This window comes from Neopsephotus bourkii, unplaced genomic scaffold, assembly GCF_033783945.1.
Source record: "Neopsephotus bourkii isolate Nb327-2 ecotype Australia unplaced genomic scaffold, CSIRO-AGI_Nbou_v1 NB_1373, whole genome shotgun sequence".
NCBI lineage: Eukaryota > Metazoa > Chordata > Aves > Psittaciformes > Psittacidae > Neopsephotus > Neopsephotus bourkii.
Window position 1 is genome coordinate 1,558,380 of NW_026901852.1, and position 19,503 is coordinate 1,577,882.

Sequence of the window (19,503 nt, forward strand, 5' to 3'; positions counted from 1 at the left end):
GGTATACAGTGCTGCTTTTGGGGAATTAGTAGTTAGGTGTGTTTCTGCAAAAGACTGAATTGCCAAAAAGCTTAGAACCAGAGTAAGCTGCTGCTGAACATACCTAAACATTACTATGTGCCTTCTGAGTATGGCGCTGCCAGTGATAAGGGGTTGGTTTTCAGCAAGGAGGATACTATTAAAGGTCAAAAGCTGACTGAAGGACTGCATGTACACGAAGTATATCAGCATTAGCATTTCTGTAGTCACATCTGATGGTAGACACATGATGCCCATTGCCAAGCAAGAGGACCAAGGCCAACCATGATGCAGCCTTGAGAGTAGCATCATAGGAAGGCTATGTAAAGCACATATAGGTTAAACTGTTCTAAAGCTATGATGTTATTGTAGTTAAACCTGCTCACTTTGTCAGCATCTTCAATAGTAATACCAGTTGTAGAATAATGATTTTTGGCATGGACATTAATGGGTAAGTTAAACTAAAAATTGTGTGCAACAGAACCAAGCTCTAAGAAACAGTATTTAAGATAGTAGTGACTAATGAAGTCAGCTGGGAGTAGTAGGGCATTAATAAGGATGCTAATTATCTAATATTAAGGTGATCCTGCCCCTGAATGGAAGTCTTTTGTAGGAGTAAAATGCCTTAAAAAGTCTTTCCTAGTAATGCGAAGGCATGTAAGGTGGAGAATTTCTTCTGTGTTTTCTAGACTGGGAATTTTGCAAGATGTTAATGTACACAAAGGAATGTATCCCATGGGCCTGCTTTTAGCTCTTAAACACATTGTTGTGAGAGCATGGGAAACCAAATTGCATTCAAAGACTATAGCAGGTTATAAATCCCACAGTATTATACTGTTTAGCTAATTTACTTTATGAATAAGCTGCTATCAGTTTGGTTTAAAAAAAAACAACTTATCATAGTATTTTGGGAAAAAAAAAAAAGGAGAAGTGGGAAACCTATATGGAACTTATTGGTAGGCCTCACAGATGGTTTCCAGTTACTCAGCTACATCCTGTCACCCTGACAGGAATGTTTTTTCCATTAGCCTTGAATTTTCCTTTATGCATTCTATGTGAATGTCCAGTAAAATCACAGCCTACTGGAAAGTGGACTAACCTTTATCACATCATCTTTGATTAAGTGGACTTTGAGGGAATTTACCAATGACCTTGTTTTGACTTCTTTTGGGCTCAGTTTGTGACAAAATAAATTCATACTTGTTTAGGATTCCCACTAAGAACTGCACCACATACTGTTATTGTTTTCTTTCCATTACCTCTGAATGTGGTGCTTGATACTGATTAATTGCCTCTCCTTTCTGTTTGCCAGGTGCATTTGCCAGGTCTCATCTCTGATAACAGACACCACTATCTGTCTTTATATATATTTTTATATTACTGAATTAACTGTTTGTGCTCTAAATCCCGCCCAGCCTCAATGATGACTCAGAATTTAACTGAGCCTGTGCTGCGTATGTGTCTGAGGGGCTGGGGATATGACTGTGAAGGCTTATTAAAGTCGTTTGCTCTGCCGCTTCTCATCCCACAGCAGTGGGTTTAACTTAATGTGATGCAGGCATAAATACTGCATTGATACAGGCAGTATAAGGGTCAAACTTCTGAAATCTGGTGCAACTGTAGCTGCTTTTAGATAATTCACACCACAAACATTCACGGTGCATGCTTGCTGTTTTTGCTTCCACCTGCTTGCTTCAGCATTATGCTCATAGCTAGAAAGTGGGTCTGAAATGAGTTTGTGACAACTTTCACTCTTTCTGAAAAAAGGAAATAATATCAACCCAAAATATTGATAAACTATTTACTATTTAGTTTTATTTACTGCATAACCTTCAATACTCTAGATCTGCAGACTATGCATAAAATACCAATGAATCTTCAAATACATTATCAGAGTGCCAAGACCTTTATTTCACATTTTCCTTCTTGTTAGCATACAAACATGAACCTGATAATAATCTACTTTTATAAAAAAAAAAAAAAGGAGTCTCATTACAGGTTGCAATGGACACAAAATAAACCAACCTGTATTCTACAAGTCCTATCTGTTGCATGTCCTGATGAGGTTTGCCCCTCTATTTTCTACTTTTCTTTGTTTAAGCAAATGTTATGTACCTTACTGTTGAATTCAAGCACTGTAAAAGATACAAATATCATATCCCCACCACCCCCTTCTGTCATTTCATTTACAATGAGACTGGGACCAAATTCTCTATTAATTGATGACTCTCAATCTGTTGATCATACATATTCTGTCCTGAAAAGTGGAATTAGGAATACCCTAGTTATTGTTTTAACAACTTCTAAGCAAATCTAGCCCATATACAGAGAAGTAGGTTTCAGTGGTTATTTGTAAAGATGATGCCTGGAAATCAGCCTGGAATCTGAAAGCCATCATTCAGCCTTCCAGGCTTAGGAACCACAGCTTTTGCCATGGGAGCTTAAAATAGCATCTTGCTACTTTGATAGCCACCTCTTCAAACTTCTGTAAGACCTGTATGTCTAATTCATTTAGCCTGTTTGGAAACCCTCAGGCTCTAATAATTGTATTAATGATTTGGGAACCAAAATAACTTTCTCCCAGATGCATTGTCTACTCAGTGCTAACAGAAATAACATTTGATATCTTCAGTCAAGTCAGCTGGGGCATGATAAAAGCCATTACAAAGATGCCACTTGATGAATAAGCAGCTGTTTATTTGGGGTTTTTTTGGCAGGCTCCTGTCACTAAAATTATTCATTGAAAATAATTGTAGAGGTGGTGTCCTGGGTTTAGCAGTAGCAGACATTTTTCTCGTTCTTGGTAGCTGGTGCAGTGCTGTGTTTTTGATTCCAGCCTGGGAACAGAGCTGATAATGCTGATGTTTTGGTCTGGCCAAGGACTTTGTGAGCCTCATGCTCTGCCAGGGAGGAGGGGAAGCCGGGAGGAAGCAGAGGCAGGACACCTGACCCAAACTGACCAAAGAGGTATTCCATACCACAGCACGTCATGCCCAGGAGGTAACTGGGAGTTACCCGGAAGGGCTAGGAGACTGCGGGGGTTAGAGGAGGTATCGGTCGGTGCTTGGTCAGGCCAGGGGGGCGAGTTATCGGTCGGCTGGTGATGAGGTGTTGTATTCTCTTCCCTTGTTATTTCCCTTATTGTTATTATTATTGGTGGTAGCAGTAGTGGTTTTTGTTACACCTTAGTTACTGGACTGTTCATATCTCAACCTGTGGGAGTTGCATTCTTTTCCATTCTCCTCTCTGTCCTACCGGGAGAAGGGGGAAGGAAAGAAGTGGGGGGAGTGAGTGAATGAGCTCTCTGGCTGGGTTTAAACCGCAACAGGGGGTTCTGTTATACTTTCACTGAGTAAGGGACAAACTTAAACCTATTTTATCAAGCTTTCTAGGAACAGGAGTCGTGGACAGTGGCCAGTGGCCAGGTCAAATCCGAGTTGTTTTCTTGCTTCTTTTAGGAGAATTGAGAAAATTTTTGAAATCTCATCTGGTTAAAAAAGTATCTTCAGTTTATTTTCCCAAGCACAGAATACGCTTTCTGAGAAGATAACAGTTTCATCACTATGTCACCTGTGGTTGCAGTATTTAACCCTACATACCCCAGGGCTTATTTTAAACCTTTCTTCCCTTTCCACACTCTATTCTGCCCGAGAAAAAAATGAGAATGGAATTAACCCCATTCTGAGACTGGTAAAAATCTAGATGTCTTCTTTTTACCTCTCTTTCCAACCCTATGTGCCTTTCTCACATAGTAAAATTCTAAAGTTCTTTAGATGCTTTGGGAGCTGTCAGATACAAGGAGAAGACAGTGGAGAAGAAGGAGGTGGTTGTGTCCTGTTGCTGATGTTGGAAATGCCAGCTTTTCTTCAGAACAGGGAAATATAGGAAGAGGGTGGGTTGTCACACTTAAATTTGTTGGATGTTTGTCAAAAGGTAAATACCAAAAAGTACTGTGGTAGCCAAACCACCACAAAGATTCAGACAAACAAAGCTTTCAGAAATGTTACAGGAATGCATTATTCAAAGCATAAGCAGATGCCTTGTGCCCTATTCTCTTTTATGGGTGTAAGTTGAGTAACATGTACCATGGTGCAGAGTAGACTGGGAGTCCCACGTGGCTCTGTCAGGATGGGACTTGGCCTGTAGAGAGAGTTATGGCATTAGTTACCTGAATGGATGCCCCCGTGGGGTATAGTTAGGCTGTTTCTTAAGAGCGCTAAGTCATACAGTTTAGGATGGAACTTTCGGACGTCTGGTTTCTATTTTTTCCTGGAAAGCTGAAGATCTCCAGCAAGCCCCACTCTTGATTTAAGGTTGGCATCATTCCTCATCAAAAATGAAAGTATGTGCTGTGTCATTAGGACTTGGGTGTCTCTAGAAGCTATACAAATATATTCTTCACCTACGTATCCCCAAACAAGGGGGGAACCTCTGGTATCAAACCAGGCTTTGCAGCTGCTTTCTTTTGAGAGTCTAAAACAAAAGTCTGGGCACCAAAATTTACATTTGATTTACACAAATTAGAATTAACATCTTGGATCTTTGCTAATTGCCAGCAGGGTGACTTTACCTGGAGGCTGACAGGGTGAGGTTTGAATTAGTTGAACTTCTGAATCTTCCTGATGTTTCTCAATTGCTGTTTGTCACTCCTGCAAAGCTCTGATATCCCCCGAGGAAGTTCAAAATCCAGTGGACCTTAGACAGTCATGAATCCACATATGACAGTTTTCTCAGCATGTCATTTTAAAGTTCTGAAGAAAAAATGTAACCCAACAGTTTGTGAAGGGAATAGAAAACACTAGAAATAATTAACATACTTGATTTTTTTAAAATCACAACATGTTCTGGAGGAAAAAAAGGTGTAGAAAATTCTTCTTTCCAACAGAAGAAATAAATATGACAAGAATAAGAAAGCTGAGGTTGCTTTGGAACAGGAGAAAATAAAGAGGCCAAAGGAAGGAGAAATACGTAGATACCAAGAGAAAGAATGAAGAAACAAAATGTACAGCACGTTTTGAAGCACTTGTATTTGCAACAGACATTTCCCAGCCATTCTGCAAGTTACATGACTGAGAAACTTGAATCTTGACTGCTGATCAGTGAAGTGGCATGTCCAGTTTTATAAATTATCTGGCAATAGTCCCATGTCAAATGCACTAGCATGAATAATAACCACATAAAACCTGTTAATATATTAATTAATATAGTGCCTCAGACTGTGAAACTTCACATACGAGTTAATTATCACAATGTTAATGAGTGGTGTGATGGTAAAAACAGAGTGGGTAAGTTCATTTGATCGGTGCATTTAAGAAGTTAGGTATTCATTATAGTGCTTAAATTAGAAGTGGATAACCTCCATATTCCCACAGTTCCTCTCATCCACACTGTTAGCGATTGCACTGCACTGTGGATGCAAATAATTAAAAGCTGTTCATTAACAGATATTAGCTGTCTCTGTTTTGCATTAAGGTGTCTCAAGTGTAGTGTAGCTATTGTGCATCCTTTCTGTACACAGGAATACTTTGGTTTTCTTTATCTAACAATTTGGGGAAAACACGAAGAAGAATGGAATCTTCAGTTTCTTGGCTTCCAGTCTTTGATGTTTATGAACATTAATCATACCTAGGAAAAAGAGAAAGCTGAATCTAAAAATATGTTCTTTTCAACAGTCTTGGGCCTGCTGCTTTAATTAATGTTTTCAGTACCCAGGAGACAATTTACAAAAACAGCTTCAGCAGATAGCAAGCAGTAGAGCCTCGGTAATGAGAGGGTAAAGCACAGAGGCCTCTTAATTTTGGGGCAACCCAAAGATAAACCTTGCTTCATGTTCGTACCCTGAGTTTTGAACACCATGTTTGGTGTTTAGCAAGACTGCATGGCACATGGACAGATAAAGGATAATGTGCCTCCATTTTTTTTGATAACTCAAAACTTTTTGGATTGGAAGGGACCTTAAAACCTGTTTAGTTCCAACCCCCTGCCACAGCCAGGGACACCTTCTACTAGACCAGGTTGCTCCAAGCCCCATCCAACCTGGCCTTGAACACTGCCAGGGATGGGGCAGCCACAGCTTCTCTGGGCATCCTGTGCCAGTGCCTCAGCACCCTCACAGGGAAGAATTTCTTCCGAATATCTCATCAAAATCTCCCATTTGTCAGTTTAGAGCCATTCTGCCTTGTCCTATCACTATGCGCGCTTGTAAAGGTTATAACTGTTTCGGTTTGCAGAGAGACAAAGGTGAGAGTCCCACTGGGAGTGGACAGCTGGGTTGTCATAAAGGAAATATTTATGAGCAATGCTAACTCAGCTGTTGCGTCCATCTCTACATATAGCTTTGATTTGCTTCTTGTTAGTAGGCAGACTTGTTTCTTTTGTTGCTTAATTTTGTCTCACATTTGAGACATTCTGATAGTCTTTAAAACAGCAATACTCCGTATGATGACTTTTCCTTCTTCCGAAGATGACTTATTTTGATGGAAGTTTTCAGTCATAACTACCAGTTTATAAGGTAGATTTTGTCTTAATTTTGTTATGGTCTTTTAAAAGATTATATAATTGGCTATCTGTTACTCTCAACAGGTCATTTGTTTTCATACATTTGAGCATGTGGCGTATAAAAGCAAACAACACATTTTGTTCAGTTTTGTAACTGTCTTGCATTCCCCAGGCAGCTTGAATATGCTCACCTGGATAATGATGCTTAAGCCTGTTCTCGACAGCAACTGAAGTGTTATATACAGGACTTGCAAGGACTCTATTAGTAATATTTCACACTTGTTTCAAGGAAAAAGGAAATCCAGGAATTTCTTTTAAATGGCTTGAGCTTAATATGAAGCAGCAGGAGAAAAAGCCTATGCATATTTTATATATATATATATTATATAGTTTCATCCAACTGAGCGGGCAGCTGTAAAAGAAAGAAATCAACAGCACCACTTAAATATTCTCAACTGAAGTCTCTTTTGTTTCTCAAATTTCAGAAGTTTCATATGCCTTCAAGCTTCAAAGAAGGGTCAGCACAGATATGTATACATGATGAGCAACGGATACTTTTCTGAAGGCTTCAGAGTAGACTTCATAGTATTTAAAAGTCCAAATACTGATCCAAATTATCTGTGTTCCTAACACTGCAAATATATGGTAATTTGAAATTTCATTAGGGTCAAGTATAGCTACTCTGTGTTTTGCCACAAGATTTTAAGGCTTGATGCTGAAGGCTATTATGAAACCTAGCACTTTTCTGTTTTCACTTCAGTAGGAGGAGATATCCCCATACATCCGGCACTGTAATCAGTAATGCCTGCTTCTTAATGCTACGTTGGTATTGTAGAATGGGGACAGTAAAAGCTAGAGTAGCTAGGATCAAGTCTCTAGTGAACAATTCATTTTGTTCCTTTTAGAAACTCCTAATTTTGCTGCTTATTAAACAGCAAACTATTTGCCTAAACAAAAAGAGTAACAAACTTGTAGAATGCAGAATTTTCACCAAGATTCCTTACTCGTCTCTTGATACTGTTGGATTCATTATACTCCCTATTCAGTGGATTTGTTCAACATCTTTGTCGCTGACATGGACAGTGGGATTGAGTGTGCCCTCAGCAAGTTTGCCAATGACCCCAAGCTGTGTGGTTTGGTTGATACGCTGGAGGAGAGGAATGCCATCCAGAGGGACCGTGACGTGCTTGTGAGGTGCGCTGATGCCAACCTCATGAAGTTTAACCATGCCAAGTGCAAGTTCCTACACCTGGGTCAAAGCAATCCCAGGCACAGCTACAGGCTGGGCAGAGAAGAGATTCAGAGCAGCCCTGTGGAGAAGGACTTGGGAGTGCTGGTCGATGAGAAAATGAACATGAGCCGGCTTCATTGTGTGCTCGCAGTCCAGAAAGCCAACCTTATCCTGGGCTGCATCAAAAGGAGTGTGACCAGTAGGTCGAAGGAGGTGATCCTGCCCCTCTACTCTGCTCTAGGAGACCTCACTTGAAGTATTGTGTGCAGTTCTTGTGTCCTCAACATAAAAAGGACATGGAACTGTTGGAACAAGTCCAGAGGAGGGCCACGAGGATGATCAAGGGGATGGAGCACCTCCCGTATGAAGATAGGCTGAGAAAGTTGGGGCTGTTCTATAGAGAAGAGAAGGCTGTGTGGAGACCTCATAGCAGCCTTCCAGTATCTTAAGGGGGGGGCCTATGGGGATGCTGGGGATGGACTCTTCATTAGGGACTGTAGTGATAGGACAAGGGTTAACGGGTTCAAACTTAAACAGAGGAAGTTTAGGTTAGATAAAAGGAAGAAGTTCTTTACTGTGAGGGTGGTGAGGCACTGGAATGGGTTGCCCAGGGAGGTTACAAATCTTCCATTCCTGGTGGTGTTCAAGGGCAGGTTGGACAGAGCCCTGGGTGTCATGGTTTAGTGTGAAGTGTCCCTGCCCATGGCAGGGGCGTTGGAACTTGATGATCTTAAGGTCCTTTCCAACCCTAACTATTCTATGATTCTAAGAAGTTTTATTCTCTCAACTTTTAGTTAAGGGGAACTTAAAGCAATTCATTAAAAACTCAAAGGTTTTGTTTCAGCCAGGAATGAGAAAGGAAGACTCTGATAATGTTCTGATAACGGAGTGGAGGCATTGATGATTTGTTTCCTTGCAGTACCGTATCAGTGAGTTGAAGGCACTGACAACCACTTCCAAGGAGCCTAATAGGTGAATTATGTGTTAAAGAACAGGCATATTGCTAATGACACAGGATTTTACAGGCTGGGAAGTTCATAGAGGATCAAGTACAGAGATGAACTACAAGAAATGTTTGTGGAGACTGTTTTGTAAGAGGAGCCCAGGAGAGCCGGGCTTGGGCAGCTGAACACACCACTAGCAGAGGAGGTAAGTCAGCTCCTCAAGGATGCATGAGGAGGGAAAGAAACAGAGGAAAAAAATAACCAAACAACTGAACCACCATACAATGTTGGCATGAAATAAAAATTGTGTAAAGTACCTATGAATGCAGCAAGATTGGAAATCAGAGGCTCTGTCCAAAGTTTTGCTCTTTGGTTTTTCTGTCACAAAGCAAGGGCAGGGAAAAGGGTCTAATTCTTCCAGCCAGTTCCTTACTTCTGTGCACATTTGCTAGCATTAATAGCCAAAATATGCACCTCCACCAGCTTTTCCTTTTTTTTTTTTAGTATGTTGACATCACTGCCTTTTATTTATTTGCACAGTGTGGACAATTAATACCTCTTTGTCCAGATTTACATTGCAGTCTCAGCAGACAACAGCAATACAAAGATAATGGTTGTTCTGCTGTATGATACCAACATTAAGTTATTGCCATCCTGAAAGACCCAATGAAGAACTACACTCCATCTCATAGAATGATTCAGGGTATTTTAGTCCAAAGGTGAGGTGATCATTTTAGTCTGAAGGTGGAGGCACAGAAATGTGGTGAGCAGCTAGTACAGTAGAAGGTGATGCCACTATTAATAAACCACTTGAGGGAAAACTTACTGTCTTTAGTATCATTCTAGAAACAGCCCCACACTTATAAACCAGAGTGGATAGATCATACGCATGGGACTGGCCCACTGCCTAGACTAAGAAAGGTGTCTTTTTTTTTTTTACATCATTATTCTCAGCAGTAAATCTGCAGGATATTTTTTAATTAGAAGTAGTATTTTTCAGATAGGCCTCTGGAAAACATTTAAGGTCTTTATTATATATGTACAAGAAGCTGGTGTTTTCGCAGCAGTAATAAGTCAAACAGCTTACAGTGAAACAGCGTTGTAACAACATAGAGCTGCACAAAAGGTTTTACTGAATGGACACTGTAACACTTCACAAGCAAAAAAAACCAATGGACTACTTACAAAAAAAAGAGACTTAAATCCTGGATTGATGAGGCAGGGCAAAGGGAAGAGTGAAGTGGTATGGAGGGAGAACGTGGTGTGGAAAATGTAGTTGTATTCTCTGAAGAAAAAGTGTATGTGTGTGTGTGCATGCACCCACGTGGTAGAATTTTTAAATGGTCCATCTCTGTCTTGCAGAATAAACTAAACAAACGTTTTTTATGTAAATGTGAATTTCTGGGCTTAGTGCTTTTAGTACAGGGGACAATGCTATGAAAGGTGTCTCTTTAGAAAAAAAAACAGCTCCTTATTTTGTGATGAATGTAAATCTAACATGGAGGACTTCTTAATATCTGTTTATCAGAATGTATTGGTGTTGTTATTACTTAGAAATGAAGCATTCATTGTTATTTCTGTTCATCTGTTTCCTCAGTGTATTCACCTCTTTCTCAGTGGCTTGGATTGCAAGATTTCTGGGACAGGAACTTGAGTTTTCTGCCACCAATCTCAGCAAGATTCTGGGCTCTGAAAATGTTACAGCTGTAGAAAACATACTAAACCACTAAGGTCTTTCTGTATTTTAGGTAATTTATACCTCCACTGGGCCCTCTGCTTCAATACAAAAACCTGTTTTCATGAGTATTATTTTCTTTCCAGCACCTCAGACTAACCAGGAGCTATTTTGACTTAGCTCTTCACATCTTTTTCCACAGCTGATAACCTCCCCAGCCAGCATTTGCATCTTCCATGGAATGAAGCCAGTAGCCTACATGTTTGGTAAAAGGAAAATTTTTTCTTCAGCTCATTAAAGTAATTCAGTTTGGATCTGCAGCAGAATTAGTCTGATCAGAATTTAGGCTGACATACTTGGTTGTCAAGGGTATTGTACGTTTGGGGACAAGCTATTGCAGTGCAAAAATGATACAGCAAGTACCATTTGGTTTACTTGGCATTTTACCAGTTGTTAGCGTCAGTTTTCATCCAGCAGAGGCCAGTTGAAATTGCTGATGCAAGAAGTGATAATATTCTTGATGTGAGATGAATAGGACATTTTAAATTTTATACTAAAGTAGAGAATAATTTAATCTCTGTTAAAGAAGAAAATGCTAAAATGAAAAAAAACAAACAGTTACTACAGAATTAACTTGTCAGAGCTGTAACTGCCTGTGAATCATGTAAAGGGAATCTAATCAATTAATATCAATTAGTATCAATTAATATCATATGCCATGTGTAGCTGAAGCAATAGAGAAAATAACATTGCTGCAAAGGGCTTTGGCAAACTTCCAATATAATCCTCTTCCCTTCTGATGTCTTTGCCCAGGTATGTTTTGCATTTTGCTTCTTAGTTTGGTAGTGCATATCCTGAATTTGGAAGTCACAATTTAAACATACCCAATGCCTGAGTTTTTTGTTGGTTTATCACTAAGTTAGTCTATCCAAAGTTATCCAAAGTAGTCAGGACCCAAATAATAGCGTTTGCAGGGAGATATTATTGTGCTTCTGTCCCATCTAACCATTGTCTTATCTTGCCCTGGCACTCTGGCTCTACTTTACACAAATTTCATTCCTCACTTCAAACAATTCATCTCTAACTCTACACAATGTGTCCTCTTAATTTAATTTCATTGCTAATGCATTAGAGAGATCGTTTGAGACCACCTCTACTTCCTGTGCCAGTATTTCTGTCCCTGCTGAGTTTCTTTCCCATTGATGAAACCTCATGGTCACAGAGTGACAGCAAGATTGCCACCAAACACAACAGAGGTCATCACGTGCTCTACTCTGCATCTTCTGATTGCAGGCACTCTGCAGAGCTCAGCCATGCTGTGGGACTGGCCTTTTCATTGCCAAGAATAATCTCTTTTCTCTTTAAGGCTCAAAGCTTCTTCTTAATTATATCTCTTCCTTCCTGAAATATTGCCACACAACCATCCTTGGTCAAATTGCAGTGTAAGCTTAGGGGTGCAGTGATTATAACCTTTACTGGTTTTTAAGTCCTATATATGCTAAATCATCCATAGAAATCTAAATGCAGTTTACAGAGCTGTACATACACAAACTGCACACGGAGTGTGAATATAAATGTTGCTATACAAATAATCTGTAAATAAGAAGTCTGCAATTATTTTTCAGCTCTTCCGTGGCAGGAAGGTGTATTTGTCTTCATTATGTGAGTCTCCTGGATTGTCTTCAAACTTCATTTGTTTGCCTGTTTAGTTTTTCTGCTTATGTTACAGTTTTCGGTTCTGAGTTGAATTTCTGTTGGACAGGCACCAGGCTGGTACTTTAACTCTTTTAATCCTTTGTTTCAGCAATGTCTTTTATTTTGAGGAGTGAGGAATATGCAGTTTGATCAAATGCATATTCATTTAATTAATTTTCAGGCAGTAGGATCAATGCAATAGTTGAGATCATCTGGTATGTGTTTCCACATGCGATTCTCCACCTTGGAGCTCATCCAGTCAAAGAAACCCCTGCCTTATGAAATTTCAGACTACAAACCAGGCAAAGCAGTCTGACATCAGAAGGCAATGTATACTTTTCATTATTTATCACTAGCAGTTGCAGCTGCTCCTGAAGGTATGTGAAAGGACCTTTTAGTTGAGTTCCTTCCCCAAATTCCCACTGCTCCAAAAAAACAGTAGAAAGCAAGCATATGACAATATTTCAGGCTGCTGTGTAATGATGTGGAAAGTTGCTCTGGTGATTTACGATTTAAAGCTGAATTCTCCAGCTGCTTTTCACAGGTCAGGTAAACTCTCTCTGCCTTAGTTTCCCCACCTGGAATAAAAGTACCTAACTTTCTCATTGGGGAACTCTGGACTTTAATTATAACCAACAATTGTAGATTGCTATATAGAGCGGAGGAGCAAACAATCTGGAGTGTGCAGTTTATTCAATGACTTGAGCCTGCTAGCAGAAAATCCTTGAGCAGATGGTGTTGTTATCAACTACAGAAGAAAAATCATTCCAGTCTGAATATTTCTGCTTTGTTTTCTTTCGCTTACAGAATCTTCAGCCCCGAGGAAATATTTCTCAATGGCGAGGAATCCTTTCTTTAAAGAGCTGCCTTCAAAAGCCCAGTGCTCATGGGACTGCTGCACCTCCTTCTGCACCATTCCTAAGGAGTTAGGTGGAGGGGCCTTCCATATGCAGCTTGACTGAAAACCACAGGGGACTGTCTGCATTTCAGGGAAGATTTTACCATATTCAGAAAGATTTTAACCATCTTGTCTTGGATGAAGGCTTCTGATAATTGGACAGCCTTTCTTTGACATCAGGAACCAAAACGTCTGTTTTCAAGGGTAACGGAAAGGTAGCCAATCAAAGACTAAAAAATTCTAGCTATCACGCAATTTGACAGAGATGTATCACATAAATTCACTGTTTGCTATTCAAGAAAAAAGTTAGTTTATCATAGAATTTAACTTATTTCATAATGCTGTACCTCGTTTTATTTGCTTTATTTTTTCATTTCTATTCCCCTGAAGACTAATCTAAGGTTTATATGAATTTTCAGAGAGCTATATTATAAAACATAGTGTTGCGCTCGTCACTTCATAGCAGCCAGCACATCAAAATAATGATTGTGTACTAGGTTATATGTATTACATCTTAAACTGCAATTAATAGCCTTGCAAGGGCCCAAGCGCATAGCATTTGACAGCTAACGGTTAGTGTGATGATGTGGACTGTTACAAACAAGCAATCAACCTCTGTCCCAACACAGAAAGTAAACAAGATGTTATCTCACTGCTAAAAGGATTTTGCTGCTGAGTGGGAATTTATGTGGGCTTTAGTTTCTTAAGTCTGAAACTGGATTTCCTTTCTCTACCTACATTTCTTCTGTCTACAGTGAAACATCTCGTCGTAGAAGTGCCTAAACCCCACAGAAGTCCTTATCCTTGATTCAGGAAGCCTGAGAAATCACTGCCTTTGGATCCTGATTTTCCCCTAGGAGCAAGCAACTCCAAATGTCTGATCCCAAATCTTTTGTTAAAGTAAGTCTTGAGCCTCTCTTTGTGTCAGCTCCTGACAGTAAATGTAGGGATTTCCTTTACTTTTCAGACTTGACATGAGTTGGACCTGATAATCTTGGAGGTCTGTTCCAACCTAACTGATACTACGATTCTGTATGAGTTATGCTAGAGAATATGACATGCCCAGGATCTATGGTGTTAGATGTTATATTGAGATTTACTTGAAATTAAAAGTAAATATTCCAAATCAAATGACACAACAAACATGCTTATTTGAGTTGCAGATGGGAGAAAGAGTTAGTTAAAGGAACATCAGTGAAAAATAAAGACTTCGAAATATATTTTGACGTTAAGTTTTTCCTCACAAGCCATCTGTAAAGGAAAAGTTAATTAGAAATAAACACAATTAGCAATTATGAGTGAAACTAAATGGATGTTTTATTTCACAGATTGGTTGAAAATAAAGGCCTCATGGCCAAACACCATTGATAAGATCAGTGTTCTTTGTGTTTAAAAAAGCTTGATGAAGGCAAATACGGCTGTCTTATTTGGTCAATACAACACATCTTACTGGCTAACAGCTTTGTTTCATGCAAGTATAAAACGCAATCTGATAAAAATCCAAGCAGATGTGGCCTTCAGGACGTGATTTCCAAGAACAAAGGAGAAAGGATGAAGGGGTAATCCCATACATGGTTTCACTGCTGTTCCTCCATCATGAAATGTACTACAAGTTACTGCCTCCAAAAGTGTCAGCTACTGTATGGATTTATACCTCAGTAACACAAGAAACTGTAATTTTTTTATTCAGCAGAGCCACTGTTTGGGGAAGGAAACTCTGGGACTAGCCAGGTATTGAGTTTTCTGCTTTCACTTCATACTTCAAGTAAAGCCACTTGACTTGGGTTATTAAACTCAACATGGAAAGGTAGGAAAAACCTTCATAGGAAAGTTAACCTGTCATTTCTCTGACCAGTTCAAACTTTCCTTTTTTAAGATTTAAAACGTGTTTGGATTTGTCCTTTAAAACTCCAGATCTAATTAAAGCAAAATGAAACCTCTTTATTGATTCCAGAAAGATTTGGCTTATCAGCACTGTCATTAGAAAGAAGACAACACTTATTAGGACATCTTCGTTTTTCTGTGTAGTCGTATCATGCTAGACAAAGTGAAAGTTAACTTCTTGTAACCAGCATCACCCATGTCCAAAACCAGACTATCATTCATTTTACTCTTCCAGATGCCTCAATGTTGTCTTAGAATGCTGTGACAATTTCAAATCAAACTACTGAAATGATGTCAATGTATTTTGAGACTGATTATAGTTACGTGGATTTCCTTGAATTAAACTGTTTGTGTTAAAAGGTTATTTGAAAAATTAATATCTGTACCTGTGATTTTCAGCATTCTCCCATTCACACTGCTGGCAGTGGTGGTAAATACACTGGACACAGAGGTGGAAGTTGATTTTACAGGAAGCCCTGTAGCAACACCTATTTGCTAGTTCCTTCCTCTCCATGAGAAACAGAGAAAACAATCTTTGATCAGGCCTTTCAGCATGACCCATAATAGATGAAGCTCTGCTTTCCTGAAGGAAAGGTCATGGCACCATCCTGAAGCTGACAACAATCATCAATGAGATTCTTCACCAAGGTGCACTTTATTTTCTTTCTTTTTCCCTGAGCCTCTCTTTTTATTCTTGCTTTTTACCATAGAAGTTGACAAGATGTAAATTTCATCTTTATTCAGTCCTAGATGATTTTGTTTGCATTTTAAAAGTCACTCAGAGAAAGAAAAAAAAGATGTGTTATATCACAATGGGAAAAGGTAGTGGAGGCATCTGCTAATGAAATGGACACGTTTTTGAAAGTGCTAAATATACAAATACCAAACAGACGATGACTCCTCATAAATCTTCATTAAGATAATTATTTCCTGAATTCCAGATGTTAAAAAAAAAGAAAAGACTCAAAGCAAAATTGTGGGTTTGGTCATATTAGAATAATATTAAACCTTTTTTAAGTCAGTGATTTAATCTTATTTACATAACTAAATTCAAGTGCAGAGCTAGTTATTCTCTGACAGCGTATGCCATGTTAGACAAGATGGACATAGATAGCTATAGAGTATGTGTGCCATGTTAGACACATAGCTGAGGAAGGGTTTAGATTTGTGATTTTTCTAAGAACTACTTCTGGCTGATTGTATTTTAAAATGAGCCTAAGCTTTATACGGGAACAGGTAGTGTTAATTTAGTCATAATTTAAGGTCTGGAGAAAAGAAAATAAGGTAAGATCTAGACAGCATGAGCCAATGTGGTCAGCTTTTATATGTCAAAACCATGTTTTAATTCCCAGTCTGTTCAGAAAACGTAAGAGCCAGTACATCTACAGGGCTGATTGGGGCGTGGTGCAGCTGTAACTGAACCAGCTTCCAGTTTAGTTGAGTTGACTAATCTATCACAGCCTCAGTGACACCGCTTCATGGATCATGTGGTGCCATGCCTTGACTTTCTGAGACACCCATCTATACTGGCTGTATAGAGTACTTCTACAGTATGGGGAAGTGTCATTTTCATGCCTGAGTGAAAGTTTAAACTGCCAGTGGTTCAAGCACTGGATAGTTCTGGAATACAGGCTTTTTCCTTCGGGATGTTCTTGCCATTGTGATCACAGAATTTATATTAGAAAGATGCTGTAAAGCTTATTTATTTTTTTAAGTTACTAGTATTTTATATTGAAAACGGTGTTATAGTAGGTCCTAACATGCTGAACTCAAGCTCTTCTCTGCAGAAACTCTTAGAATAATCCCTAGAAATATCCTTAGAAATAAATCCGTAGAATAATCCCTCAGAAAATTCTCTGAGGGGCTGTGAATCCATTGAATTTTTTTTTTCTTGTGAACATAAATCACTTGCAAATTCAAAATATTGTCTAGAAAATTGCAGGGATGTTTTAAAATTTCAACCTAAATTATGCTAGATGTGGGACTATGGCTATAGAAGGGCTCACTTTGCACACATTTGTGTGTGCAAGAATTGGAAACAGACTATAGGAAATGAGCTTGGCAACTGAACTTTGCAAAATATTTGCTTGCAGCATAGAAGTAATCTTTCAATTTTCAAATAATAAGGAATATTCTTCCAAGTGAGAATTATTAAGGCTACATAAAACATTTATCAGTGGGTTTCTTGTGCATACCATTTCATGGATAGATAAATCAGAATGATGATGAAGGTACATTTTGAAGAACTTGTTCAGTGATGAGATCGTATGTCACATGGCTAGACATTTAGTCTTTCATGTTTAATGTAGTTCTGTCTGGATTAATATCATTTTATGAATCACTATTGGTTTTGTTTTCTTTAAACTGGAAAAATCTGACTAGAAACTTTTGCACAGTGCTTTTTGAAGACAGCTCTATTTTAGAGCCTGTTGTCATATATTTGGAGGTTTTAATAGTTAAAATGTTCATTCTGAAAAATAGAGTAAAAACTTAACAATTGAGTCTAAAATGTAAACTTGTGAAGACCCTTCTCTACAATATATTCTTAGTAACTTTTAAATTGCAGAAACAATTTCCTTTTTTTTCTTATTCAGGTATTTGTAAGCATTTAGTGTGAAGACAACTAAAGATGCTGTGAAAAGAGATAGGAAATAGCAGCCAGCTAGTAATTTTCTTATGATGAGTTTTGGAAACAAGACCATAAAAGCCCATAGTTGTAGTTGTGATCTATGTAATGATTTACCCTGAAAGGTTCTCACAGCTTTAGGCATCCATTCTGCAAGAAACAAGCTAACAAGACCTTTAAGGCATGAATAAAATCGGTAGGGGAAAAATGTTTACCAGCAATCTATGATATTTACTTTGTCCTGAGAATTGAAGGGAAAGGAGCTATTGTTCAAACAGTGCCCAGAAATTTTGTTGCAATTCCAGTTCTGCTCAGTTTGATAAACAACATTTCGTAGTCCTCAGTACAGCAATATCTCAGCTTCTCAAGATAGGTAATCAGGCTCAGTTTCAGTAGCACAAAATGCTGGATTTTTATCTTTAATTAAAAAGAGGTAACAGAATATACCCTGACAGATTTCAGTGTGCTTATCAGCAAAAGACAAAGTATATCTATATTGCTAACAGGCAACTGGCATGAGGATTGTTGATTTAAGTTCAGCCAAGGAGTTTCGGCTATCATTATGGTTTCTATAAGCAAGTTTCTTATTTAAAGAGGCATTAGAGAAAGAACAGCTCATTGCAGAAGGAAAGTAGAAGGACTTTGCCTTCTGTCTCACTACAGCTGCCTGAGGAGGATGGCAGCCTTCTCTCTTCCATAACTTCAGAGGAGAAATTCTATTAGAGTCTAAAGAACTGCCTAAAACAATCAAGTTTACACTATGTTTTAGATGTCTCTGACCTACATGAGAATATTAACACTGTACAAATATGTTATTTCTTCATAAACAGGGTCTTCCAAGCAGTCAGTTCAATTTAAACTTTGATTGTTTCATTTTGCTTCTGCTGCTTGTAACTCAAAAGATAAGTAGAGGCTTGCAGTACCCAAATGAGTGTCAAGCCACACTGAAGTGTGTTGAGAGTTGCACTTGGAATATGATTAAAAACTCACTATTTTGCAAATTGCTTCAGTTTACCTTCTGAGAAAAGTAATATGTGTAATAACGAAAGTGGTTTGGAAACCAGTGTCAGCAGATCTGTACTTTCTTTATCATCTGGTGTAAATATGCTCTCACAATAACAACCGTTTCCCTCTGTATTTAGCCACATCAATTTTATATTACTAGGGTTTGTATGGGTGTTATTTGCAGATAAGCATGTGTAGGAGTTTTGTTTCCTTTGCTAACTATGCCCATATACCTGAAAACAATGTCTGTGAAACACAGTGACAACATAACGTCTGTGGAAAGTCAACGACTATTAAAATTCATGGCTGCGCTAAAAACACTGCCTGAATCTTAAAGTTCCCCAAAATCCCTATCAGCTGAGACTTTGCAGCAAATACACACCAAGATATTTTCAAGCACTTATAAAAAGACATGTAGAAGGGCCATGTTACATGGCAAAGATCAGTAGGGTGCACTGAGCATCATTAGCGTATGCATGATGAATGGAAAAGACCCATAAGTAACAGAATTAATTTTTAGCTGGGCAGTAGTGGAAGATTGATACCAAAACCATGCCTTGATTTTCTCAGTTTATAGGCTGAGATTTTTTTTGTTGTTTTCTCACATTTTGTGCTAAAAAACTAATACATCTCGCACTTTCTTTCTCTAATCAGTACATACTTAAAATTGTTACCTATTATTTCTCACATCTGTGTTAAACAACTTCAGTGTTTTCTGTGTCTTCTGTGGCAGTTCCTTGGGGAGGCAGTTAAGCCAACATAAGCTCTGCTACACTTCAGTCCTAAGAAGCTGTAGTAGAAGCATGATCTGCTTTGTCGGTTAGCACCATCCTTCCCACACTTCTCCTCGTGAAGAATTCCCCTTTGCTTCCAACTGCAGTTTAACTTGGAAATTCAATGCAAGACCTTTAAAAAAGGAGCAAATAAATGCCCTCCTTCTGCAGATCATGATTCTCCTGCCTGCCATGATTCTGGCATAGGTAACCGTATAAATTTCATGCTAGTACAGGTGAATAACGGCCATGTCAC

The 19,503-nt window shown here is 38.7% G+C and overlaps 1 long non-coding RNA gene across 4 annotated transcripts in view; it reads left to right on the forward strand.

Annotated features, from left to right (window-relative positions):
• The window catches only part of LOC133219734 (uncharacterized), a 192,541-nt gene extending 179,374 nt beyond the window's left edge, over positions 1 to 13,167 (forward strand). For all 4 annotated transcript variants that reach the window (XR_009727498.1, XR_009727500.1, XR_009727499.1 and 1 more), the window contains 4 exons: positions 8,773 to 8,896; positions 10,289 to 10,439; positions 10,513 to 10,632; positions 12,869 to 13,167. This is a non-coding gene — a long non-coding RNA (uncharacterized LOC133219734). The remainder of the gene's footprint in view (positions 1 to 8,772; positions 8,897 to 10,288; positions 10,440 to 10,512; positions 10,633 to 12,868) is intronic.
• Positions 13,168 to 19,503: the final 6,336 nt, after the last annotated feature.